General features: G+C 52.2%; 1 protein-coding gene and 1 long non-coding RNA gene across 2 annotated transcripts in view; one reads left to right on the forward strand and one right to left on the reverse strand.

The window, feature by feature from the left end:
- Window positions 1-27,887, forward strand: part of SDK2 (sidekick cell adhesion molecule 2) — a 309,169-nt gene that overhangs the window by 108,489 nt on the left and 172,793 nt on the right. The gene's annotated exons all lie outside the window — the stretch shown is intronic.
- Window positions 16,865-21,914, reverse strand: LOC105738930. Its single transcript, XR_001114769.1, has 2 exons — window positions 21,807-21,914; window positions 16,865-19,023 (listed from the first exon to the last, which is right to left on the reverse strand). It is a non-coding gene; the product is annotated as an uncharacterized LOC105738930 (long non-coding RNA).

Consider the following 27,887-nt stretch of genomic DNA (forward strand, 5'->3'; position numbering starts at 1 on the left):
GAGGGCAGCCCCATGCTGTCCACACACACACGGATGAGGCTTGGCGTCGAGGTTTTTGGTTTCCTGGTCGGGACTATCGGGGATTGGCAGTGTCTTCTGGGATGTCACTATGAGATGGGCAGGGAAGAGGTTCCACTCTTTCTCCTCCAGAGTCCAGGATGTCCTGGGGGCTGCTTCTCAAACTGTGCACCAAGGCCTGGGCTAGAGACCCTACCTGCCCCTTGGAGTCTCAGGCTGCCTCCCTCCTCCTGGGTTCCTTAGACCCAGCAGTGGGCTGATCAGCCAATCACAGAGTGTCCCCACAAGGAGGCCTAGAAGATGCAAAGGAGTCCAGGGAGCCCGGCCCGCTGCCCCCAGCCTACTGAGAAGAAGGGGAGTTTAGGTAACAGAAGCCGCTTTCCCCTAGATGAGAGGAAGAAAGGTCAGGGCCTAGGCCTGCTCCACTCTCAGCTGTCATGCAAATGAATGGTTTCAATCCCAGGCTGCAGAGACCTCTGGGATGCAGTCACACCTCCTCACCAGATCCAGCCAGCGCCAGGACTCTAAGACCTCTGCCTCCCCTCCACCGGCCTTCCCTGCTGCCCTGCCAGTCTCGCGCTCTGCCTTTGTGCATCTTCCTGCCCCTTCCTTTTGTGACTTGACTTCCCCTTCCTTCTCCTTCTTGTCTCTTTTCTCCCACCCCCCAAGCTGTCCCTGAACCCTCCACTCCATACCCCCCAGGCCTCTCAGAGGTCAGGCATCTGTCGGCAATCGTCTCTTTAGTGCTGCCTCTCTGTCCCAGGAATGCTTTTTTCCCGGTCCCTGCCTTGCCCAGTGCCACCTTCCTCAGAATCATGGACGGCTGTGTCTCGCTGCCCACCAGCTATTTAATTCCACTCCCCTTCCGCCAGCAGCACACTGGCTCTCGCATCTGTTTTTTGATCCTCGTTCGTTCATTACACATGCATTCATTCCTTCAGCAAGGATGGACTGAGTCTCTCCTACCAGCCGTTGCACTGCACTGTCGTGTGGTTGCTGAATAAAAATGCAGACATCCCCAGGCCTCCTAGGGGCTTATTGGAAGGAGAGTGGGAAGGAGGAGGAGGAAGAGGAGGGGAGGAGGCGGGGAAGGAGGAGGAGGAGGAGGAGGAGGAGGAGCAGGGAGCAGGCGGAGCAGAATGGCGTCTTGGCTGCAAGCGGAGGTGCAGATGTTGCCCGCATCACTGTGCTTTTGGTGCTGCCGCATTGTGTTTGGAAAGTGATGAATTTCAGCACCAGCTAATTAGTCTCTAATTAGCAAGTGGAGTGTAAACAATCACAACAGATGGGGGAGAAAAGGCATTAGCAATAATGACCCTTCTTTGGGGGCAGAGTCTCAAAGAGGAACTTCCTTGAAGGAGCTGGAGGGCAGGCTGAAGGGGCCTGCTGGTGACAGGGAACCTGGCGAAGACAGAGAGAGCTGCAAGAAAGGTGCTGGTGATGCCCAAGTGGGTTCCCCAATTTGTCTGGGGGGGTGGGGGGGGTGGGGGAGGGCCCTTTCTGGGAGACTTGCTGGCACATCTGTAGCTGGGTGTGGTCCAAGTGGCAGCACAGAACATTTTGGAACCTGAGTCTTGGAGGTGGAAAGGACCTCCCTGTGCCGGGGAAACGATGGTGGGCAGTAGTGATGATCTGGAGCTGGGCGTTTCCCTTAGAGGGCCTCAGGGCCTGTGTCCAGGGACGTGGGGTCTCCCGGACTGTTTGCACTCTTGCTGGGACACAAACCTGTGTGGCTGGCCGTTGCCCAATGACCAGACAGACTGCCAGGGGATGTGCCCGCCAGCTCTGGGGATGTCATTCCTCCAGGCTCGGCAACCTGCCTCTGAATCCAGGCCAAGGCACCGTGCCAGTCGGCCCCGGGGCCCCAGAGTGTGGCCTGGCTGCACGCCCACCTGTGTCCTTGGCTGCAGGACCAGGGATGCTGAGGAATGGGGTCAGGAGGCAGTGACTGGCACATCCCACCAACACGTACCAGCCGAAGGGGATACCAATGAGGGGACCTCTCTGGGCCTTGCTTGATGGAGCGCTGCTCTGCCTGCATCCTGTAGGGGCATGAGGGTTACACAGAGGGCTGGACAGAGAGGGTCTCAGAAAGGCAAGAGCAAGATGGGCATCCGAGGAGCGGCTGGAGAGGAAGAGAGAAAGATGGAACCTGAAAGGGGAGAGGGGCCCTTTGATGTTTATACTCATCTTTATTAAATGCCTTTATTAAGTGCCTGTCTGGGTAAACCACTGTGCCAGGGGCCACAGTAGAGTTTACTGCGCTGTGCCCTGCCCCTGGGAAGCCTGTGACTGAAGACGGACACACTAACCACCCTCTCGGGCCCGGGCCTCGTGGGGCCATGACCACGGTGAGATGAGCCTTCCTTCCTGCCTGGGATGCAACTAAGCCCCGCTGCATGCCGCATCTCTGGTGGGACAAGAGAGAGCCTCCAGTCCCCCGTTTCCTTGGAAATGCTGTACCCTTTGTGGCTGCCATTACAGGCCTAATTAACAGGCTTGTTTGTCTCATCAGTCTGGCAGTCCATGTTGATAAGAAGGGCAATTTCATTGTCTGGCAACGTCATCACAGCCCTGGCAACTTGTTAGCTAAATTGGTCGCATCCGCCCTGGCTCCTGGAGGAAGTGGCTCTCTCTGAAGGACAGTACTCTCCTTTGCCTCCTCCCCTGCCACCTGACTCTGGGGCCTGGGAGGCAGCCAGCACCCTTTCTTCACAGCCCAGGCCTCCTGTTTGCAGAAGAAGTGATCCAATTTCACTCTAGGCCTGGGGTGGAGTGTGGGGATGTTCATTCAGCAGACACACGATGCGGGCCTACTGCGTGGCAGGGTCAAGGCAAGGCCCTGGAGGTGGGAATGGACAGACATGGACCTCACTCCTGTCTAGCCCAGGGTTTCTCAGCCTCAGCACGGTTGACATTCTGTGCTGGATCGTTCTTGGAGGGGGGTCGGTGGGGCGGCTGTCCTGTCCATTGTAGGACATTTAGCCTGGCCTCTACCCACTAGACACTAATAACATCCCCCTCCCTCCAGTTGTAATGACCAAAAACATCTCCAGACATCGCCAGTGGTTCCCCGGGAGCTGGGGGCAGGAGTACAGAATCACCCCCCTTTGGAACATCTGGTCTCTAGAGAGAGACGAATGCATAGAGATCATTGTAATGCACCATGATGGGGATTAGAAGGTGCCGATAGGGACAGGCACCTCAGCCACTCTGGGGCTAGACTGGCAGTGTCCAGGAGAAGCTGGTGGGTGGGCACAGGCCACAGGCATCAGGCAGTGGATTGACAGGAGTGAAGGCCCAGAGGAAAGGGTGTGTGGTTTGTGAGGAAACCACAAGTTGTTAAGCCCTTCCATGGAATCAGTATTTCCAGAATTTCCACCGTGTCTCTGGTTCAGTGACAAAAAAAGCTATGTGTTCCCCATTGAGGCATATTTTATCCTGTATGCAATGGAGTGCCATTGAAGGAATTTGAACAGGAAGCACATGGTTAGAAATACCTTTAATTAAGTAGATTGGGCTAATGACTGGCGGCTGGGAGGCGGTAAGGGCCTGGCAGATGGAATCTAGATCAGAGATGGGGCAGGGGTGGCTTGCCAGTTTAAGGAATACTTAGCAGGTAAACCCAGCAGGACTAATTTGTTAGTTCAGAAAATATTTATTGAATGCCAACAGTGGACCAGATGCCATGTTATGCACCAGAGCTGGAACAGGCAGCTGGGCTCACAGGGCCTGGGGGTGAGTGGGTGGTCAGAGGTGGGGGAAGGGCAGAGAAGAATCCAAAGATGGCACCGTTATTTCTGGATTGGACGACTGTGCAAACAAGACCGCTAACTATATTAGAAAATTACGGGACCCCTATAAGCTTGCAGAGACCAGAGCTCAGCTGTGGATATTTTAAACTTTTGAGCATGTTGGAGGTCATCAAAATACAGTTGACTTATTCAGGCAAGAAATCAGGGTTAAAGATCTGGGAGGCATTCACATCCAGGCCATAGCTAAAAGCAGAAAAGAAAAGCAGCCGTACTTTCCAAGGGATGAGGGTGGGAATGAGGAAGATCAGAGCAGAAAGCTGGAAACATCAACATTTCAGAATCACAGGAGGAAGGCAGGGAAGGAAAGGCGGGAAAAAGAGGAGGACTAGGAGAAGGTGGTGGTAACCAGGGTTACAGAGTCAGGAAGTGAGTGACTGGCATGGTCAGACACCCCAGGGAGATCCCTCAAGCCTCTCTGGGGCTGGTGATTAGGGACAGTCTTATGCCCCTTGTCAGAGAACACAGATGGGGTCCCCTTTTCCTATGGGTTTGTAGCTAGATGCTCTACTGGGGCCACAACGGGCATGGTTGTTCTCACTAATAGATGCTCAAAATGATTCCTTTCGGAAAATTAACATGGTGCCATGACATTTGTTAAGACCATCATGGGGAGGAGTTTGGAGAATGCCAGGGGTAATTGAGACTGTAAGACCAGGTGAAAGGGATGCATGTGGTAGTGCCATTTGGACATCATTGCTCTCACCCAACCAGCAGTACAAGCTACACCCCTGCCAGAGGCTTACGGCCCCTACCGTTGTATATAGGGTGCTTGTATATAGGGTGTTCTGTGGATCCTAGGGAGGTGATATGGTTTGGCTCTGTGTCTCCACTTAAATCTCCTCTCATATTGTAATCCCCAGATGTCGAGGGAGGGACCTTGTGGGAGGTGATTGGATCATGGGAGCGGTTTCCCCCGTGCTGTTCTCATGATAGTGAGTGAGTTCTCATGAGAGCTGATGGATGATTTTATAAGTGTTTGGTAGTTTCCCCTGCACTCTCTCTCTCTCCTGCTGCCATGTAAGACGTGCCTTGCTTCCCCTTCGCTTTCTGCCATGATTGTAAGTTTCCCATGGCCTCCCCAGCCACGCAGAACTGTGAGTCAATTAAACCTCTTCACTTTATAAATTACCCAGTCTCAGGCAGTATCTTTATAGCAGTGTGAAAATGGACTAATGCAGGAGGGGACTATCACAAACGGATGCCAGAGAGGAGACAAGAAGCTAGAGCAAAGCATAAAGAAGCTAGCTATCCCCTTCTTCAGGTATGGGTTTGACTGGAATGCAAGATGTGGAAGGGTGGTTTTGCCCACTTCCCTCCACCTTGCCCATGTCCATAGAGAATTTCACTCAACCCTACTGGGCGGCAGGAATGGGTCCACTGTTAAGGACATATCTCTACCAACTCTATGTGTTTCCTGTGGCTGCCATAACAAGTACCACAAACTGGTGACTCAAGTAACAGAAATATATCTCAGAGTTCTGGAGCACAGAAATCCAAAGTAAAGGTATCAGCCCAGTCGGTTCCTTCTGGAGGTGCTGAGGGAGAACCTGTTCCATGCCTGTCTCTAGCTTTTGGTGTTTGCTGGCAGCCCTTGGTGCTCTTTGACTTGTGGATATATCACTGCAATCTCTGCCTTCGTCTTCCCATGGCCATCTTCCCTGCATGTCTCTGTGGCTTCACCTGGTCTTCTTGTAAGGGCACTAGTCATTGGACTTAAGGCTCATTCTGATCTGGTATGGCCTCATCTTAACAGAAAGAATTACACCTGCAAAGTCTCTATTTCCAAATTAAGGTCCCATTCTGAGGTTCCAAGTGGAAATGAATTTTGGGGAACACTACTCCACCCAGTACCTTGACCTAATTTGGCTATGGTTTATTAACAAGGCAGCATCCTAGCCTGCCTTGCTTAATAATCATTCCACTCTTCAACCAACCCAAATGTCCAACAACGATAGACTGGATAAGAAAATGTGGCACATATACACCATGGAATACTATGCAGCCATAAAAAATGATGAGTTCGTGTCCTTTGTAGGGACATGGATGAAACTGGAAAACATCATTCTCAGTAAACTATCGCAAGGACAAAAAACCAAACGCCGCATGTTCTCACTCATAGGTGGGAATTGAACAATGAGAACTCATGGACACAGGAAGGGGAACCTCACATTCCGGGGACTGTTGTGGGGTGGGGGGAGGGGGAGGGACAGCATTAGGAGATATACCTAATGCTAAATGACGAGTTAATGGGTGCAGGAAATCAACATGGCACATGGATACGTATGTAACAAACCTGCACATTGTGCACATGTACCCTAAAACCTAAAGTATAATAAAAAAATAAAAATAAAAAAATAAAAATAATAATAATAATCATTCCACTCTTCATATTGATGGTGCTACCTCCATTTCAGATGAGAAAATTGAGGCACAGAGGGGTAAGGTGGCCTTTCCAAAGTCTCCCAGCCCCCAGTGGTGGAGGCAGACTCGAGTGAAATCTCTGTTTTCCAGCCTGGTCCTCCCTCAGCCATCCCCAACCTCGGTACTGACTGTAGGACTCCCCGGTTCTCACTCATGCATGCTTTTTGCTCATTACAGACGAAACCACCTCCCCTCTCCCCAGAATCATCTTTCTTCTGGACAAGGAAATAGTTTCCCCATATGACAGAAAAGAAAGCTAAGGCCCTAAAGGAGGTATTTACAGAAGGCTCAGGTGGCCAAAATGGTATAAGAGGACTCAAGAAAGACAGAAGAGGGGGCAACAATGAGAAGACTCTGTGAGAGCCGCCAGAAGGAGCTGCAGAAGCTGGGCAGAGCTCAGGGACCTCAAGGATGACAGAGGTGCAGGGGCAAGGCCTGCTCCCCTGGCTCCTTGCACCTGTTTCGGTGCCATGGTCCAAAGGGTAATGGGTGTATTGACTGGTCCATAAGTTATCTGTGCCTGGGGATGGCCAGGGGACGCTCCTCTCACCCAGAAATAAAAGCTTCGACCATCAGGGGATAAATGCAGTGGGAGCAGATAAGCCACAGAGAGATTGATCTGCTGTACTGGATGGCGACCCTGCAGTGTCAAAGAGTCAACAGAGAGCAGGAGAGAGATGGAGGAGTGGAAGGCCTCAGCCCCTGACTTGGGGGAACACAGTGGAGAACAGAGAGCAAGCAGCCCTCCCTGTTCACCTGGGGCTTAGTGAGGCAGTAGGTCGCCTTGGGATGAGAGCTGGAGCCAAGGACTTGACCGGCCCCAAGTGTGAGTCCCTCCACTGCTCGCTCCCGGGTGACCTTGGGCAGATCCTCAGCCTCACTGCGTCACTGCTTCCCTATCTGTTAGAGAAGTGGTAGTGACCTTGAAGGATTGTCATGTGGATTTGGTGCATCACCTGGGACAACCTGGCACATTGCAAGCTCTTCATACATGTTGCTTCTTTCACTGCACCTGCACAGTTTCACTGCACCTGCACAGACTAGGAATGGGGCTGAGGAACCCAGGATGGGAAAAGAAGCTGGGGAGATTTGGAGATGTACTCAGCAAAGACTGCAGGGCTCCCTACCTCTTCACTCTCCCCTTTCTCTCTGGGAATTTTGAAAGGTATGCAGCTCCAGTTCCCCTATATGTGCTAACTGATGGCTCCACACCCCTTCTCTGGGGTCCAGGCCTGGCTAGCACCTGCACATTCCACCTGGATAACCAGCTGGCCACAACATGCCCGAAACTGGACCTGGCATCTTCTCCCCAAACCAGCTGCGGTATTTCCATCTCTGTCACCTCGCCCTCACTGCTGATGCTTCCCTCTCCCCCAGACAACCCCCACCCTCCAATCTAACACAGATCTTGTTGATTCCACCTCCAAAACAGCTCCACAATCCCCATTCTTCTCACCACCCCCATCGTCAGCACCAGAATCCTAGTGAAAAAGCCACCTCCTCTCCCCTCAGCATCATTTTTCTTCTGGACAGGGAACAGTTTCCACATAGGATGGAAAAGAAAACGAAGTCCACCAAAGGAAGTATTTCTCCCTGGGAGATCGTCTCTGCCCTGGAGTCTTAACAGCAGCAGCCTCCAAACTAGACTCTCAGCCGGCACACCTACCTCCTTCTATCCACACTCCTCTGCACTGCCAGGAGGGGTGCAGAAAATTGCCGGGCTGGAAATTTCATTTCAGGGCCTTCTTGTTGGCATTAGGATAAAGGCCTGGAGCCTGGATGTGGCTCACTAATGAGGCCAGTGCAGGCCCCATGCATTCTCCTCCTGTTCCCGCTTCCTTTCCTCTTCTTGCCATTAGGACTCCAACCACAAGAGCCCCCCTCCAGTTCTGAGTCAGATGTGAATGGGCCAGGCTGTCTTTCCCTCCAAACTCCCTACCCTGCTGTTCCCTGTGCCTGGCTTCTGTCTGCCATAAGGGTGACCTTTTTGAGAGGTTTCTCCTTTGCATTATGCATTCCCACCACCACCTGCACACCACCCACACCCCTTCCCCCACTCTTGCAGTCACTGCTTAACATTGCGTTTTTTGGTAGATGCTAAGCTCCATGAGCTCAAAGACTACATCATCCTGCTCCCCTTCCCCTCCTCCTGTGCAGAGTGACAGTCCAATGCCATTGGATTGATCAGTGAGCAAATGACTCACAGGGTCCCCTTCCTCCCTGGAGCTCCCCTGACTGCCCCGCCAATCCTCGGTGGCCGCACTCTTCCCCGAGTGCCCATCTGCCTAGCTCCTGTATCCGCAGTGAGCCCATGCCTGGTGATGCCTCACACCGTTAGTCATCCCTCACAGTGTGAATCCTATCTCTCAGGCCAGCTTGTGAAGGCCTCTGGGCAGGGCCATGTCTACACCTCTTTGCGTTGCCAGGGCCTGGCCTATAACTGGTATTCACTGAGCAGGAAAGGTCAACAAGACAAGTCATCACTTTGAGATCCTCTGTGTTGAGGAATTGAGGGTCCTTTATTGCATGCTCATCAAAGATCATTCAGGAACATCCTCAACTTCATCTTTCCTCACACTGCACGTGACTCTCCTCTAAGAAAGGCTGGAGATGGAGACAGAAGTGGGTTTGTGGGGCCTTGGGCTGATCCTGCCACTCAAACAAGCCCTCAGGACACACATACACACATATGCACACACACACATATATGCACACACACACATATATGCACACACGCACACACACGTGCACACACACATGCACACATACACGTGCACACACACACCTATGTACACACACACACGCTCAAAATCAGTGCCTCCCCACCACCCACAGATGACATCCAAGCACCTTGGCATAATTTATAAGCCTAGGACTCTGATCCACACCATTCATTCATTCATTGATTCATTCAAAACCCAAAAGCCAAGCTGAGAAATACATCTGCATTTTCTCCTCTGAAGCATGTATTAATATATTATTCCCACCCCCTTCTTTCTCCTCAAAGAGGAATCAGATCAAAGAAGTTACCTGACTGGCCCAAGGTCATGCAGGTCCTAATTGGCAAAGCCAGGGCTTGAATCAGAGTTCATCTCACCCAGGCCTGCTCTTGCAGCCCCTGTGCTGGCCGGCCACATCTCCTCCCACCTTGCAGCCCCCAGCCCTGCACCCTCCAGCCCCATCATGCTGAAATAGCTAAAGTTCCCAGAAGCCACATCCTGGCTTTTCACAAATGACACCGTCTGCCTGTGAGTGTTCCCGACTGCCCCGCCTGGGTCGTGCCATTTAGGATGCTCATTGGAGACACCTTCCCCAGGGCCATTACGGCCCTGTAAGCTGTGCCTCTGCAGCAGCCTGATGTATCAAGGGCTTCACTCTGTTGCACACTTGTTCCACTGCCAAGTGGCCCATCCATCTCCCCTGTGAGTCTGGGAGCTCCTTGAGGCAGAGGTTTCCTTCTTGCTCACTCTGACATCTCATGGCACATAGTATGTGCTCAAAAAGCATCTGCTGAATGAATGAATTGACCTTTGAGTGAAAGAATGAATGGTTGAAATGCATATTCTGCATTATGGCTAAGAGCTGAGGGCATTTGCATGGGTTGGGAGTCAAGGGCACCGAAATCTAGGGGCTAAGGTGGGGGGGATCCTTCTTGGGTAGGTGGGGATGGGGGAGCCAGTGCAAAAGGGAGGGAATGAGTTCTAGGATAGGGATGGGATCCTGCGGGGCTGTTTGGAGAGAAGGTTCTGATGCCAACATTGATCTTCTGAGAAGAGGCAGAGGAGGTGGTGGTGCAGTGAGGACAGCCACCTCGCCGCCTCCCACAGGCTGCTCAGTGAGCCTCCAGTTCCCATTCTTTCCCCCGTTTCCCTCTTCCCTTCTCATTCATCCTATTGACAATCTCACATGGGGCTTTTTTGGACCACGTGTTTTATTCCCTGTCACCAGCCAAGCAGCCCTATTATATTAATTTATTGTCCTTTCCAGTAACTTGTTGCCTTCCTGTAAACTCTCCCTTTCCCTTGCTGGCTTTGACCATTGCCAAACCCTAGCTCCTGGCCTGCCCTCCTGCCTGCTATGCCCCTGGCCTGGCTAGAGTGAGCAAAGATCTCCCAGGACCCTCCTGGCGTTTGCCCCCTCGAGGGCTGTTTCTGGGGCCCTCCCTCTCCCTGTGTCAGTTCCCCATGGAGAGCCTGTCTTGGATATCACACAGCTGGGGACAAGACCCATGGTTCTCCGGGCTTCTTGCCTCAAAGGCCAGCTCTCGCTTACTCCTTGGTGCCCTGTGGAGGGGTGGGCAGAGACGAGCCTCATCATGCCCTAAAGGGAATGAGGCCCAAAGAGGTAGCCTGGCTGCCCAGGGCCACAAAGGCCTAGGAAGGTGGGTCTTGGACAGCCATCCACGGCCTCACCCGTGGGATGCACGTGATGGTTTTGCCTTTCCCAGGCAGCCCAAGTCCGTGGGAATGATGTGCTCAGAGGGGAGATGGAACCCTTGCTCCTGCCTGAGACGTCTGCATGATTGAGGAGGGAGCACCCAGCGATGGCTCTGTTGCCTTTCCAAACCGCTTCATGCATTGCAGTGGAAGGAGCGTGGGCTTTGGAGATAGACAGCTTGGCATTCCAATCCCAGGGTCTACACTGACCATATGTGTAACCTGGGTGAAGTCACTTCATGTCTTTGAGCATCAGTGTTCTCATCTGTGCAACGGAACAGTGGTGCTACCTGGACTCAGGGATCACACACAGAGAGCACAGAGGTGCCCGGCCCTCATCACTGCAGACAGGGGTCCTGGGAAGGAGGCCCCCTGCTCCAGTCATGCTAGAGGGAAGAGGGCAACATAGCTGTGTGACTCTCACATCACTCTGTCTGGATGAGGGTGTCCCAGCAGGAGAAAAGGGAATACAAGGAGCCCCTCATTCTCTGCCTGAGCCCAAGAATACTAAACATCCCATCCACCTTCATCCCCAGCCCACCAGGGGAAGGGCAGGAATTTTAGTTCTGGGAAAGAGGGGAGGCAACAGAAGAAGAACAGTGAATGGCTGGGGAGGGCGGGGGCCATGTTGGTCTCCTTCCCAGAAAGCTCCAGCCTCTGGGGAAGGGGTTGGAAAGGATCTATCAACACGTAAGCTATCAATCACACTGTGCCTCCCGCCAACATGCCAATCCTGCTGCCCGAGGGTCCCTGCTGCACAGAATGTCGTCAGTCACCATTAGCTGAGCTCAGGCCCAACTGCAGACCAGCTGTCATGACGCGATTCTGGGGCCAGGGAGGGCAAACGGAGGCCCAAGCGTGGAGAAGTAGCCACTAGGAATGAGAAGCGATAGGTCAGAGGGATGCGGGGGCAGGTAAGGGATGACCACAGAGCCTGGAGATGGGAAAATCCCTTTCATTCGTTCCCTTGCTCAATGTCCACTGAGCTCCTATTCTGTGGAAGACACCAGACAAAGGACTGAAGGTACAGAAATGACCAAGATGTACCAGGTCCAGTAAGGCTCTCAGAAGTTTAGGGCTGTCGTGATGGACATGTGAGCATACAAGAGGGGGCTCGCTTCTGCTGGGGCAGCATCTGGGAAACCTGCATAGAGAAAGGGGCTCCGCGCAGTGCCGGCCCGTTCATTGGGGGGTACAGGTGAGGGGGTGGTTCCATTTGCTAAAACAACAAAGTACCGCGACTGGGTGGCTTCAAACAACAGAAATTTCTTGTCGCGCAGTTCTGGAGGCCAGTAGGCTGAAATCAAAGTGCCAGCAAGGCCACGCTCCCTCTGCAGTCTGTAAGGGAAGTCCCATCTTTGCCTCTTCTGGTTTCTGGGGCTGCTAGCGATTCTGGCGTTCCCATGCCGGCAGCTACCTTGTCCCATCTCCACCTGTCTTCACGTAGCCATCTTCTCCTTGTGTCTTTTTCATCAGTCATGTGGGATTAGAGTCCCCTCTCATGACCTCATCTTAACTTGATTACATCTGCAAAGACCGCTTCTATAATAAATAAGATCACAATCACAGGTATCCAGGATTAGGACTTCAATGAAATTCAGCCTTTAATATGGGGCATAGCAGAAATCCATGAAGAGCTTTCGGCAGCACCAGCCCTCCTCTCATCAAGAAGGGAAGCTTGGTCTCTGTCGGGGAAAAGAGGCTCTCCTGGCATAACCAGACATCCTCAAAAAGGCCCAATTGCAGAGCCTAGACTTGGAAGGGGACAGCGGGTGACTGTGAAACCTTCATGCCCATTTAACAGATGGAAAAAATGAGATCAAGAGCTATCAAGTGAGACAGAGTGACTTGGTATCAGAAAATCCAGCTCCAATTCTCCCTTGGTCTCTTCTGCGTCGGTTTTCCCATCTGCCAGCAAGAGAGGTTGGGCTAGATGAGTTCCACAGAAGCTTCCCACTAGAGAAGCTGAGAAGCTGTGGCAGCCACAGTCGGGACAGGGCCTGGCCTCCAGCCCAGGGCCTTCCCTGATGTCCAGCCTCAGCTGCCTCTTCCTCCCTCATCCCACCCGCAAGAGGAGCTGGGGACCAGAGACAGAGTCACAAACTCCATTTGAATGTGAACTTTGGCACCATGGAGATGCTCAGGGTGAGCCCAGTCTGCTCTCTCATTAGTATGAATTTCCTTGTGTTTCTGTCTCTCTCCTCTTCCCTGGTATCAGCTGCTGGCCCCAGGTTCCTCCAGAGAGGAGCTGGGGTGGGTGGGGTGGTGCTGATTAGATCTGGGGACATGACATTGAGCGAGAGAAGCAAGGGGAGCTGCTGACCTCCCTGGGTGGATAACCATCAGGAGGTGGTAGCAGAGTCCAGATACCGTCACCTTCTCCTGCAGATGTTGGTTCAGCCACCTTTCCTGTACCACAGATGGGCTATGCGTTTTCAAAGCAGAAGAGAAGAGGCGGCAGAGAACCCCAGCTGGTTCCCAGGCAAGGATAATGAATACAGTCCCCTAGAACTTGGGGGCCTGCCGTCTGTCCCTCCCCACCACCAACTGCCCCCCTTCAGCAGACTCCTCTGCTTCCCCAAGCAGGTGGGCCAGGCTGTTGTCTGGGAATGCCACCTGCCACCAGGCACATGAGCGAAGGCAGCCAGGCCAGGATGAGGTGGCTGCAGCCTGGAGCAGGGGTCGGCACAGCATCTCTCCTCCCTGCCTTTGGGGCAGCCCATCCGCCCACCCTGGAGCTCCGCCAGAGCAAAGCTCTGCCTTCTCTCTCTGGGGCGCTCAGAGTTGCACACTCTGGGTTGGTCTTTGATGACACCGGGCTTGTGGAAGGAGCAAGAAAACAAACCTTTAATGTGGACCTGCAACACCATCCAGGCCACTTCCATTATGTAACCTTGGGAGTCACTCAACTCTGCCAGCCTCAGTGCCCTCCTCTGTAAAGTGAGGCCGTGAATAGTTCCAACTCCACGGCATTGCTGTGTGTTGCAAATAAGAAAATACACTTGACGCACCAGCACGAGGCCTGGCACCTGCCTGGTTCCTATGATCTCTGTATGCCAAGCCCTCAGCCAGGCAAAGTATCCCCGGGTTTTTCTCCAGTTCTATGGCATTGAATCCTAACAAAACCCAGCAAGGGAGGTGTCACAGGACTCCCTGGTGCATGCCAGGAGACTGTGGCTCAGAAAACAGGTGTTGACTCTGTCTCGAGCAGTCTGTAAATGTGAAGTTGGGGCTCACCCCCGCCCCCTGACTCCCATCCACTAGCAAAGCCAAGGCCTTCTGTCATTGCAAATGGCCTGCAAACTTGAGAGTGATTGGAAACACATCCCCACCCTCCAGAACCCAGAGGAGACCCAGCACCTGAGCCCACACATGGGAGAAGCTCCTGAGTACAGGCAGGGCAAGGGTGGGAGGCAGGAAGGCAGGAGCCAGATGATGGCTTAGCGCAGGAAGGAGCACAGCACCTGGAGTTGCTTTTTAGTCTTCCCAAGGACTGCACGGGGCTGGCAGGGAGAAGAGGGGAAGTAGGAGGCCACGTGATACCTGGCACCCCTTGTATGTTTTTTATTTTTTGTTTTTTTGATGGGGGTAAGATGTGCATGACATAAAATTAGCCATTTTAAGACTGACTCATGCCTTAACCCTAGCACTTTGGGAGGCCGAGGTGGGTACATTGCTTGAGTCCAAGAGTTCGAGATCAGTCTGGGCAACATGTCAAAACCTCATCTCTACTAAAAATACAAAACATTAGCCAAGCATGGTGGCACACACCTGTGGTCCCAGCTACTCGGGAGGCTAAAGTGGGAGGATCACTTGAGCCTGGGAGTTCAAGGCTGCAGCGAGCTATGATGGTACCACCACACTCCAGCCTGGGCAGCAAAGCGAGACCCTGTCTCAAAAAAAAAAAATCATTTTCAAGTGAACAATTCAGTGGCACTTAGTACATTCACAATCATGTACAACCACCACTGAGTTCCAGAATACTTTCATCACCCCAGAAGGAAGCCTGTACCCACTAACAGTCACTCATTCCCCTTTCTCCCAACCACCTGTCAATCACAAATCTGAGCCCCGTCTCTATGGATCTACCTACTCTGGATATCTCATATAAATGGCATCATACAATAGTTGACCTCTTATTTAGTTTGATGGCAAGAGGGGGAAGGAGCTGCTGCTGGAGCCCCTCCAGGCCCTGCCTGAAGCTTCTGCTTCTGGGGAAGTTTCTAGATGCTCAGAGGGAGCAGCCCAGTCTGCCCTAGACCTTTGTTTACCTCCCTCCATGGGGCTCTGCTGTGTAGTGGACTGAGCACCCGTGGTCCTGGGCTTTGGTCTCAGCTCAGCAGCTGATACAGAGTCCCCAGGGGAGCTGCTGCACCTCTCTGGGCCCCAGGGGTCTTGTCTGTGAAGCGAGTGGTTGAACTTGTGGGTCTCTGTTGCTGCTTTTGCCCCCCCCCGACTACCCCCAATAAGTTCTAAGGAGAGACGGGGCTCCCTGTGGTAGAGACAAAGGGCCACTGCTGATTGGAGGGAAGGAGATCCAGAAGCTCCTTCTAAAATGGAAAGAAAGAGAGAGGAAGTGGCCTTGACCTTGGTCCAGCAAGGGGCAGTGGGCCACCGGACCTGATGAGTTCTCTGCCAACCATGGGAGCCAGTAAAAGGGATAAAGAAGGTGACCGGGGCAGGAGCAGAGGCCAGCGTCCAGGAGTGCACAAGGGCCTGCTTCCCTCCAGATTGGGTGCAGCCCCAGATGGGTGACACCAGGATACCAGGGTGGCCGTGGGCCCCAGGAGTGACTGGGGAGGAGGCCGCGTGTGTGTGGTGTGTGCTGGCCGGCAGGCATGTGCAGGCTTCTGTGTATAATCTGGCTTGTAAATTGCTCGGGGACCGTAACTGCGGAAAGGGCCATAGAGCCGCATGGTGTTATTATTTATGATAAAGCACAGAGGTGCCTGCCAGGGACTAGAATGGGCTGAGCACTGCGCACAGGATGGACGGCAAATTGAACTCCAATTTTCTGCTCGGCAGTCTTTGTTACACACCACAAAGCGCTGGTACACCGGGGTCACCAGCCTGATGAATGTGTGTTCTTCAGCAGTGGCTCCATCTCTCAGCCTCCGTGCGGAGAGCGACTCATGCTTTGTTTTTTCTGCCCTGCGGGGCCCAGCCTCGGAATCTGTTCCTGGGTTCCAAACACAGCCTGGACGGAGGGGAGGTCAGAGGCCTTGCATGGAGGCAGGCGGCTATGGGTTCAAAACCCGGCTCTGCCACTGACACACATGTGACTGGGTACCTCTCTCCTCTGAGCTTCAGATGAGAGAAATAAAAGGGAAGTCCTCTAGCACTCCCCTAGGGAGGCTGGGAGGATTAAATGGGTAAACATGAGTTGCTCGGCGTGGAGTAGGCCTTTAACAAATACCCACCTTTCTTTCTTGTCCCTGGGCTGAGCAGCCTCACCCTGAAGCCAGGAAATTGAGGAGAAGCCCCTGAAATTGGGCAGACAGGCCTCGTCTGGGGGTGGTGAGGTCAAGCCCCTAAGGACACCTACTGTCCAGCTCAGCCCTCTTTATTCAATATTGGGAAACCAATGCTGGTGTTAATTCAGAGCCACCGCCCCTAATTCCCATTTTGCCCCACTTCCATCTCTCCCCCCTTTTAGGTAATGGCCCTTCTCCAAGGGTGGACAAGAGGAGGAACAGGGGCTGCCCCAGGAAGCATGCCAGCCAGAGCTCTGGGGTGCTGGTCCCTTCCTCATGGCACAGCCTTCTGTGCCCTGCATCTGGTGGCACCATCGTTGACAAGGAGGTAGACACCGGAGACTCCCAGACTGTGGGTTCTTGGAAGCATCCCTGGTCCTATGAGTCCTTGCTCTGGGCTCCTGCAGACCTGTGGGAAGCCAGTGTCCCTTTGTCACCAGAGTCCCCAGGCTTAGGGGATGGGCAAAAGAGTAGTACCTGCATGGTGGAGAAAGTCACCCGTGAGAAGAGTGACAGAGGTGAGGCAGAGCCAAGTCTCATGAAGCCACCCAGGCCAGCCAGGCCATTGATCAATTTCTAGGAGGTCTCAAGTCTCAGCTGTAAAACTGGATAATTGCTCCAAGCATGCTGTCCTGCCTTGGGGTCACTGAGGGGAAGAGGACTGTGGTCCACGTAACACCATCGGGCTTCTTGGGAGGAATTCCAGGAGTTAGTGAACATTTTATTATCGCCGCTTTTATAGCTCAAATGAATCTGAATACACTAAAATGATACTAGCACCGTTAGGCCAAAACATTCTAATCAATGGTATAAGTTTAATCTCTGAACCCTCTAAGTGAAATGTAAGAAAGAGCTCCCTTCCCCTCTGTTAATTGCAAAATAAACCTACTGGAAATGAGAACCGTCTTTTTTCCATGCAAGGTTGGAAGTGCTTTGACCCTGTTTACCTGTATGGTTCAAACAGGAGGCTCTGGCTATGAGATGGGCTTGCAGAGGCTACACCAAGCCAGGATGAGGAATAATAACAGCCTCCTTTTCAAGGGCTCTTTCTCTGTACCAGGTACTGGTCGAAGCACTTACCCCTTTCCATAGGCCTATGAGGTAGGCACTACTATCCCTATTTTTCAGGAGAGGTGCAGAAGAGTTACAGAGTGATGCCAAGGGACACACAGCCTGTGAGTGGCAGAGTCCACTGGGTTTGAACCCAGGTGGTCCCATTACAGGGCCCAGTAAGGTCATCCCCCAGATGGCTACTCGGCTCTTATAATGTCAGGGCTGGTAGGGAACTTTGTGATCTCCAGTCTGGTCCGCTCCCAAGAGGGGAGGGACCCGCTGGTCCACAGCAAGTTTGCTTGCCCACTTTCTCATGGATCTGGGCTCTTCTGCAGGCCAGGCTGTTGCCAGGCTCTGGAGCTAGGGAGATGAGGGAGCCCCAGCATGCCCAGCAGTGGGGAATGTAGCATGGGAATCACCAAGCATGCTGGGAGGGAGGTGATCTCCGGAATCTGAGGAGGACATCTAGAGAAGAGTTACAGAGGATGTAGCATTTGAGATTTGAAAGGGTGCTGGACAGGAACTAACATGGATTGAACACTGACGTTTTCCTGGTAAAGAAGGAAAGAAAGGGCTCCCCAGGGAAGAGAGTGGCATGGTGCACGTGGTGTGTCTGGGAAGGACCAGCTAGGCAGGGCTCGGACTTCCTTCCGGTTCTCTGCCATGCTGCCTTCTGTGGAATGATGGACAAAGCTTCCTGTAGGCATTGCATGAGTTTCCTGGGCTGCCATGACAAAGTACTATAAACTGGGCAGCTTTAAACAACAGAAATCTATTATCTCATGGTTCTGGAGGCCAGAAGTCTGAAATCAAGGTGACAGGGGCATGCTCCTTCTGCAGGCTCAATGGGAGGCTCCATCCTGCCCCCGTCCTAGGCCTGCCTGGTGGCTCCTGGCAGTCCTTGGCGTTCCCTGGCCAGTAGATGCATCGCTTCAGTCCCTGCCTCTGTCTTTACTTAGCTCTTGTCTTCTCCTTGTGTGTCTCTCTCCCTGTGTTTCTTCTCCTCCTACAAAGACACCAGTCACAGAAGGCCCATCCTACTCCAGCGTGACCTCATCTTAACAAACTACATCTCCAAAGACTCGATTTCCAAATCAGGTCACATTCTGAGGTTCTGGGAAGGACATGAATTTAGGGGAGACATATTCAACCCAATACAGGCATCACCTAGTCTTGTCCCAGAGATGACTTTATTAACATCCCTTGGCTTCCATGTTGGGTCTTATTGTCATTCATTCGCCACATATTTCCCAAGCATTTTCTTTGTCCCAGGCTCTGTGCCCAGTGCCAGGGCTATAGAAAAACAGGAGGCATGGGCCCAGCTCTCCTGGCATCTGTGTGATGTGTTCTGCTTTTCTCTGTGACTTTTTTGGCTGGACGTACCATGGGCTGAGCTCAAGGAGGGCTCGGTGGCAGGCCCAGGGCACACAACCCTCCTTCCCCAGACTGGCCCTGCCACCCCACTTATGATTCCCTGGGGCCATGTCAAGCCTCAGTTGCACTAGCTGCCCTGGTGGCCAGTGCCCCCCTAATCAGATTAGATGTGTATTCAAACAAATTGATGATCCGTTCCATTAGATGCTTTTCGAACACACTTCTCTGAGCAAGAAATCCATTCAGGAACAGCTGCAGAGGCCACGGCGTAATTGATGATTGCACCGTCCCAGGCCCCGGACAGCAGAAGGTGCCTGGCTCCTGAAGATCACTGGCGAGGATTAGACGAAGGAGGGCGAGAGTCTTCTTTCCTGGCTAATGAAGCGCTTGGCATGCAGGTGGCACCAGGGCCAGAGCTGGGCCAGGCATCTGCTAGGATACAGGGAGGGGCATAAATTATCATCTCATTTGTGGGAGAAGGGAGGAGGAGGGAATCCGAGGGGAGGGGGCTAGGGTGCTCTGGGGCCCTGGCTGGTGAGGCAGGAGCAAGAGGCCTTGCCAGGCATGGGGCTGGGAGAGGGAAGGGACTCGCCAGGAGCCCCGGGCCCTGCAGCCTTTATCAGGCAGCTAGAGAGTCCCTGCCCCACCTGCTGCAGTGTATGACATGCAGACATTTCTTCTGGAGGGCAGGGGCTGAACAGGGCCACAGCAGCCTCCTCCTGGGCCCTCAGCACTCTGTCCAGTACCATCTCCCACCTGGGTTTGACCAAGGTTGTGGAACCAATCCATGCAGGCGTTTGCAACCCCTCCCCAGGCTCCAGCTGTCTCTACCAGTCCTGACCCTGCTCAAAACCTTATGAGCCTTCCCAGGCAAGACCCAATTTTTGAGCCAGCTTGGAATGGCCTTGAGGGGGCTGAATTTGGAAGCCTTAGATGTAAGACCTTCAAGAGACTGCGGGCTTCTTAAGGGAATGGTTCTGAGAAGCAGGAAACAGGTGGAATGATCATAACAGCCCCTGCCCCTCTTTCCCCATCTCCTTCCTATGTGGTCACCCCCAATGGTTTGTGTGGCAGAAAGGGGCACCTCTGAGTCTTCAAGCACTGTGGCTCCAACCTCACACACATTAGCTCATTTGATCCTCCTGTAGCCTCTGGGGCAGGAGTTTCCATCTGTTTCACTGATGAGACAGGTAAGGCCCAGGAGGTGAATTTGCATGAGGTCAAACTCTAGTTAGCATGGAAATGGGATGTAAACCCAATTTATCTTCTCCTACTGGGATCTTCAAGCCAGATTCTTGAAAAGGTGGTTCTCGGGAGCAGGGCTGCAGGGTGGGGTCCCCCAGCTTAGCCCCGTCTTCCCAAGAAGCCCTAAGGCTCTGGCCTCTGCCTCATTTTACTCGGCCCCCACGCCTGCATGCGTTCATCTTCTGTGCCGTTTGACTTCCATTTCCAGGCTTCTCTCCCTGCACTTTCTTAGCTCATCCACCTGAAATCCTCACACCCTGAGTGGACCAGTCTCTTCTGGGATATTTTGCCTCTTTATCCTTCTAGCTAATTCCCAGGACTCATTCCCAGCTGGGCCGCCTGTTTCTCCCTCACCCCAGAATCTGGCTTAGGGGCCGTGACATCGCAGGCTGGAGTAGGAATGGTGCATGACCTCTGCTTGTGGAGTCGAAACCAGTTCCCTAAGAGAGGCCACCAACCTCCTTGAATGTCCCCCGTCCCTCTCACCACCCCTGGTGCTACAGGTTGGAGTATGAAGGGTAAGACAGCTTTGGGAAGTCTTATGCTAATAATAGAAAGATCCAGAGCTCTGGAACCTGCCAGATCTTGTTTTATGTCTATGTGGCAGAGTCCAATTACAGAACCTTTCTGAGCGTCGGTTTTCTCCTATTAAAATGGGGACAATGATAGTGGTTTCCTTGAGATGAACTCAGCCCTCTTAACTAAGATGATGGACGTAAAGTGCTTCGTGAATAAAAAGTTCCATGGTTAGTATGGAATAAAGGCAGCAGCAAGACTAGAAGTTTGGAGATAAGCGAGGTTTGGTGAGAGCAGCCCACCCTGAGCCCCTGCCCCCTCTGACCCCGGGTCCGTCCTGCTCAGGTCTGTGGCCCTCCAGGGGTAAGGAGCACAGTTTTCCACCCCTGGCACCCATTAGGAGGCCGTGGTAATCAATCCAGGACACGGTGGTGGGGCCAAGACTAGGAGATGGTGAGAGAAAAGTTTGCGAGTCTGGAAATCCTAGCTCCCACCCTGTTTCCAAGCATTCCAGGGAAGCTCATGATGACTGAGCCCTTATTCCATGCCTGAGAAGAAGCCGCAAAAAGAGAGAGGTTTCTGCATGTTTCAGAGCTGGGTCCCTGCAGCTTGTTCTGGAGGGCAGATGGACATCATTTGGCCAATTAGGTGGCTGGCAGAAGCCATGACCCGCTTCCTCCACCCACCGACCCATCCCAGCAGAATGGCTCCATGGGAGGTGCGGTTCCCAGGGCTGGGCTGGCTGGGAAGTCGAATTCCCTGAACAGTGAGATGGACACAGCCTGGGGACTCCAGAGAAAGATGACATTATTTTGCAGAGAAGGGGAAAAGTTGAAGTTGAGATTGGCTTCTGTATGGGGCCATTTAGCCTGGAGCCTAGGGAGGACAATGGGGATATTTAGTGCGAGTATCAAGGGAAGATGGCAATCAGCGACCCCCTGACCTGTTATGGGAAATTACAAGGAAGCCCCAGGCTGAGGCCTTTTGCTGGCCTCTGAAGGCTGCTCTTCATTTAAGCAGCTCAGGGTCTGGTGGTCCGGGACCTCCGAGCCATGTGACATGCCTAAATGACACACAGAGGGTCTGTCCTCTTCCCTGTCATCAGTGGGATCACCCTGTGAACGGCCTACCTTGCACACTCACATACACATATGCACATGTATACATATATCTGATCGTAGATAAGTAATTCATACCTGTGGTCCGCAATATCAATGTTACACAAAGGTATAGAGTGAAAAGCTAGTCCCCCAACCCAAGTCCCCGGGCACCCAGATCTCCCTCAAGTGTCACTAGGATCCATTTTTCATGGAGCCACTAGAAAAAGCCTGTGCCAATACAAGCAAATTGATTTTTATACTTGAAGAAGAAAAGCTTCTACGTAAACAGTAGCAGATTATCCACCCTATTCCATGCCTGAGCTTATCCACCCTATTCTTGTTTTTGCCACTTACCAGTAGTTCTCAAAGATCGCTCAGGCGCCGTCTGCTGCACAGAATTCTGTTGTTTGGAGGGACAATCGTTTCTTTAACCAGTGCCCTCTTGATAGGCATTCAGGCCATTTCCAAGCTTTTGCTGTTATAAGCTGAGCGGCTCTGAAGTGCTGTCATTTCACACATGCACAAGTGAGTCTGTGGAGGGTGAATTCCTTGAAGAGTTGGCGAATTGGAGGATGTGTGCATTTTTAGCTTTGACAGCATTGCCAAATTGCTCTCGTAGAGGGCGTACCAAGCTACAGTCCCGCAAAGCTGTCTGCGAGGGTGCCTGTTGCTCTACAAATTCACCAGCCCAGAATATCACACTTTTACATCTTGGCCAATGTGATAGGGGAAAAAATGGTATCTTATTGAATTTTAGTTTTCCTTTCTCTTATCATGAGGCTGAGCATCTTTGTGTGAGTTCCAGGGGCATTTGTAATTCTTTTCTGTGAACTTCATATCCTTTGCCCATTTTTCTATTGGTTTGTTAATCTTTTTCTTATTGATTTGTGGGAACATTTCTATATCAGGAAAATTAGCTCTTTGCCCACGATAAGAGTTGCAAATATCTTTCCCCAGTTTGTCATTTGTTGCTTCTTTTTGTTTATGAGGGTTTTTTCTTCCAGGCAGAATTTCTATGTTGTTGAAGGTATCAATCTGTTTTATGACCTTTTGGAGCTTGCATAGTACTTAGAAAGTACTTGGCGAGTACATTGCTTTGCCAAGACTGTATATTTTTAAATCTCTGATTTTTTTTCTAGGTCTTTTAGAATTTCATTTTTCATGTTTAAAACATTGATCCATCTAGCATTTATTTTGAGGTAAAAGTGCCAGAAAGAGATTCAACTTTATTTTTTTATCCCCAAATGGTTCCCTAGCTGTTTCAAAACCATTTATTGAATAATTGGTGTATTACCCACTGATTTGAAATTCTACTTTCATCATACATTAAATTTCCTCATATGTATTTGGGTCTATTTCTAGACTCCCAGACTGTTTCTTCATCAGTCTATTTTACAAGAAGGCACTGTTTTAATTATTACAGCTTTGTAATGTAGTTAAACGTCTATGCTAGTTTCCTCTGTTTGCTATACTTTTTCAGAATTTGTTTGGCTATTCTTTCATGGTTGTTGTTTTTATGTGAACTTTAGAATCACTTTGTCTACTTAAAATTCCTTCGTATATGTATGTGTGTGTGTGTGTGTATGTGTGTGTGTTTGAGGTGAAGAAAAGTTTAAGAGAATGACATCTTTATAACGTTGATTCTTTCTATCCACAATTCTCCTTCCTTCTCAATTATCTCCTTTTCCACAGAAAGGGTGGCTAACAGGGCTGTTGTGTACAGTTGCACAGGTTGTTTACTGCACCATCCTAGTACTAAGGCTGAGGGGAGCCACTGGCAGCTGCCAACAGGATATGAGCTCTTCTCTCTGGGCTAATCTGTCCATCTTTATATATGATCAATAGTGTTAATAGCCACCCCTCCTAACACGTGCCAGGCTGTGTTCTAAGCACTATATATTTATTAATGTATTTAATCTTCAAAGCAAACATATCTCCAATTTATAGCTAAGGAAAATGAGGTACAAAGAGGTTAAGTAACTTTCCCAAGGTCACTGATTTGTGTTACCCTCCTGAGCATTCACAGCACAGAAATCTGTCCCTGCACATAAATACATACACATACACACAGATATGTGCACACAGAAACAGACCACAGACACACATACTTGAACACAAAGGCTTGCGCACACAGATGTGCACTGACACACACATTGACATTCACAGATATGTGAATGTCCACACATGCACATACATGCAGACATACCACACACACACACCTGCACACACAAACACATGCACACATAGACACATCCACACGTTCTGTTATCCCAGCAGCATCTTCTTCCCCTCAGTCTGTCATTCTTCCTACAGCACACACCCTGCCCGCCCTGTGCCATCTCTTGCTTTCAGATGAGGCAGGTCCTGGAGGAAAATCAGCTGTCACTGCTCTGAGTCCTAGGTAGGGCATCCCTCCCAGGATCCCTGTATCCAGAGGGCAGGTTGACTTTCCGGAGGGGGTGACTTCACCACAGGAGCTTGGGGAGAGGAACCTTGTGAGGACAACAGGAGGCGAGGAATGTGGAGCCCCCAGCCCAGGGCCTGGTACCCAGCAGGCTCTCAGGGAAAGGCCTCCCCTTCCCTCTCCTCCTCCCCAGAGTCATTATCTCCAGCAGCCTCTGGAATCAACCCATCCAAGCGAAAGTCATTCTGCTGCAGGCTGGCACCCCCGGGAGGGCTTGAAGAATGAACTGGCAAACGCAGACCTGGGAGGAAATTGCCCGGTGAGCAGGTTGACAGAGGCGAGGGCGTCTGGGCGCAGAGCGTGTGTGTGCTCGCGCGTGTGTGTGTGCTCACACTTATGCACGTGTGCATGCAGACACACACACTGCCCAGCCCTTCTGACTGTTCTGGCTCTGAGTCAGCTCCACATGGAAGGGATTTAATCACCCAGGGGCTGGATCGTTATTGTTTTAAAACAAACGAGTGATGACGGCAATGAACAGAGCGTTTTTAAAAGCACGATTCAAAGGGCTCTTGAAAGCTGCTGGAGAATATGAATGTGCCTTTGAAGTAAGAATGTGCCCATTTGTTAAGCTGAGAGCAGAGCTGGCTGCTGCCAGGCGGGCAGCGGGCAGTGGGTCCTTTTCCTTGGCAAATGGGTGCCCACGAGCCTCTCCACCCTCCCTACCACCTGGCCAGAGGTGGCCTAAGACCCTGGAGGCACAAGCGCCCCTGGAAGGGACCAGCAGTGGTAGTTACACCTCCAAGTCCACACTCAGAAAGAGCATCTTCTCAACTGTTTTTAAGACGCTGCGTTCACCTGACGCTTGTTAAGAGCAATGAAGAGATGTGCATGAATGAGCAGGGAGAGATGCATGATTGAAACATTAGCAAGCTGGGCACGGTGGCTCAGGCCTGTAATCCCCACAGTTTGGGAGGCTGAGGCAGGCGGATCATTTGAGGTCAGGAGTTCGAGACCAGCCTGGCCAGCATGGCAAAACCCCATCTCTACTAAAAATACAAAAGTTAGCTGGTGGTGCACGCCTGTGATCTCAGCTACTCGGGAGGCTGAGGTGGAGGGATCACCTGAGCCCCAGAGGTCAAGGCTGCAGTGAGCCAAGATCATGCCACTGCACTGCAGCCTAGGCAACCTTCCGAGACCCTGTCTCCAAAAAAACATGAAACATCAGCAGTCAGACAGACGTAGAGGGAGCAGTCGAAGGCAGCCTCCTGCCAGCACCTGCCCTCTGAGCCACCCTGAGGCCACCCTCAGGTTTGTCCCTCTGGTGGTCCCCACAGTGAGGGTTAGTAGCAGCCAGGGTGGGAGTTCAAGGAAAAGCCTCCCAATCTGCTGCAGGTTATATATGAATAAGATTGAGCTCTCGGGCCTGGGGGGTGCAAGGTTTGGGGGTGCTGTGCAGCAGGGCCAGCTGACTTGGGCCCCACATGTACATGATGGATTCTGTTAAGTTGCGAATCTCTACCTGAACCCAGTGAGGCCTGGAAACAAAGGCTGAACCTGACCAAAGACCAGGACGTCCAGTACTGGGCAGATCTGATGGTACAGATCTGATAGACCCGGGTCCTGGGCTCCGGGCCTTCCTTATGGTCCAGACTGGGGTGCAGGAGAAGGCCCGCTGCACCCAGCCACAGCCGGCTACCACCTGGGTTCACTCCCTTCCAGCTGTAAACCGCCCCCTCCCTAGCCCCTTCCTCTTCTTTGGTTGATTTGTTCCATTTCTTTTACTTTTTTTTCTTTCCTTCTTTTTTTTTTTTTTTTTTTTTTTTGTAGAGATGGAGTCTTGCTCTGTTGCCCAGGCTAGAGTGCAGTGGCGCGATCTCAGCTCACTGCAACCTCCACCTCCTGAGTTTAAGCAATTCTCCTGCCTCAGCCTCCCAAGTAGCTGGGACAACAGGTGCCCGACACCATGCTCAGCTAATTTCTTCTGTATTTTAGTATAGATGGGATTTCACCGTATTGCCCAGGCACCGTGTTACTCCTGAGCTCAGGCAATCCACCTGCCTTAGCCTCCCAACTTCTTTTTTTTTTTTTTTTTTTTTGGTATAGAGGGGGTCTCACCATGTTGCCCAATCTGGTATTGAACTCTTGGCCTCAAGCGATCCTCCCACCTCGGCCTCCCAGAGCACTGGGCTTACAGGCATGAGCCACCATGGCCAGCCTGGTTTGTTCCATTTCTTAAGCCAAAAGAAGGCTGTCTGGTGTTTTCCACCCTCCAGGCTCACAGGGGAAAATTAACTGTCTGACCAAGATGGGCCTGGGGCATCAGCCAGCACTGAGGGTGGTGGAGCCCCTTCCCTGGAGAGGACACCTTGCTTTAGGGTTCAGGAAGGAAATGAACATTGGCAGAACATCTACTCTGGGCCAGGCACGGAGCCAGCATTTTCACCATCACTATTTCCTTCCATCCTTAGATGTGAAGGTAGATATTTCTTTTCCTGTGTCCACTGATAGAGAAATAGAGACTCAGATAAAGGAACGCTTGTCCACTGCACACTGCTGGGAAGCGGTGGAGTGAACGTAGACAGGTCTGTAGATGACAGACTCCCCACCACTGGCCTGAAGGTCGGGGTGCTCAGGGCCTACCCTGACAACAGCAGCCTGTGCGGCTTTAATTATGTCCCACCCCTCTGGGCACAGTGTGGTCACTGGAAGGTGCATAGAGTTGGGCTGGCAAGCCTGGACTCCCCCCTGGCTGCTGCCTGAAGCCCTTGGCACATAGTAGGTGCTCACTAGGTGAGCTGTTGAGTGGTGCTTTCTAGAACCCACTCCCTCAAATCTGTCAAATGCAAGGCTCATTGGCACAAGCTCTGGGCATCTGCAGGTTCTTCCCTGATATCTGTCCTCTCCTCCCGCCCCGGTTTTGGCTTCACAGAGGGAGGTGTGGGCTCAAGTGCTCCAGCTCTGAAGCTGTCTGTGGGGCTGAGCACCTCCTGCCCAGTTGTGTGACCTTGGGCACGTTTCTAACCCCTCGAGGCCTTGGTGTCCCCTCTCCAAAATGTAGATTGTAATCCTGTCCAGTCATGAGGTTGCTGTGAAGATTAGACGAGCATATGGTAGAGCCCCTAGAACAGCCCGGAACAGAGCAGGTGCTGTCATCTTTGTGGATATTGTTACCAGATGCTGGCTCCTGCCTCCCGGCCCCACCCTATCCACAAAAAGGCAGGTATCTCCTTGACGGATTACAGCCCCTCCCCTTTCCTCCGTCTCCCCTATTGTTCCATCAGTTCCTTTGTGTATGCTCATGTCCACCCTCTCCCCCACTGGCCAGAAGGGCAGAGGCCCCATTTCCATCCAGAGCAGCCAGCTGAGCAGTCTTGTGAAGTCTGCGGCGAAGTTCACTGTCTCTGTCGAGAGAACCGTGGTGGGGCAGGGTGGTCTGCGAGGCTGAGTCAGCTCAGAGGATGAGGGTGACTGCAGAGAGGGAGAAGCAGCTGTTCTGCCCCTCATCCACCACCTGGGCAACCAGGCGGCTGGCCTGGAGTGAATGGGGAGGTAGAGGCAGGCTGGCCTCAGGACCCAGGACAGAAGGAGCAGGCAGCCGGTGGTCACAAGGCCTTGCTGGATGGACTCTGTGATTGACGCTTTGAGGGCTTCCCCCAGCCTTAGGGAGCAGGACTCAGGAGACCCTCTACCCCCTACAGTTTATGTCAACCTGCCTCCCTATTCTCCTTGTGACATTGATATTCCCTTTGGCTGAGCCACAAAAAGTGCCCCTCTTGCCTCTTGCCCTGGAGGGGGAACCCACAAGCAGAGCAGATGGAGTGGATGTGTATGCTAAGAGGGAAGTGACAGAAGATGCTGGAGTGTGGGCTGGCAGCAGGGCAATAGCCCAGCGTGGTCTGGGGAGGAAGGAGGCAGGGCTCTGGTTGGCAGATGTCGGGGACTCACGCTGAAGACCAAGTCTTGGAGACAGACTGACCCAGGTTCAAGTCCCTCCCAGCCACGGGACCTTGGGCAAATTACCTGGCTGC

The sequence above is a fragment of the Nomascus leucogenys genome, chromosome 14, assembly GCF_006542625.1.
Source record: "Nomascus leucogenys isolate Asia chromosome 14, Asia_NLE_v1, whole genome shotgun sequence".
Lineage (NCBI taxonomy): Eukaryota > Metazoa > Chordata > Mammalia > Primates > Hylobatidae > Nomascus > Nomascus leucogenys.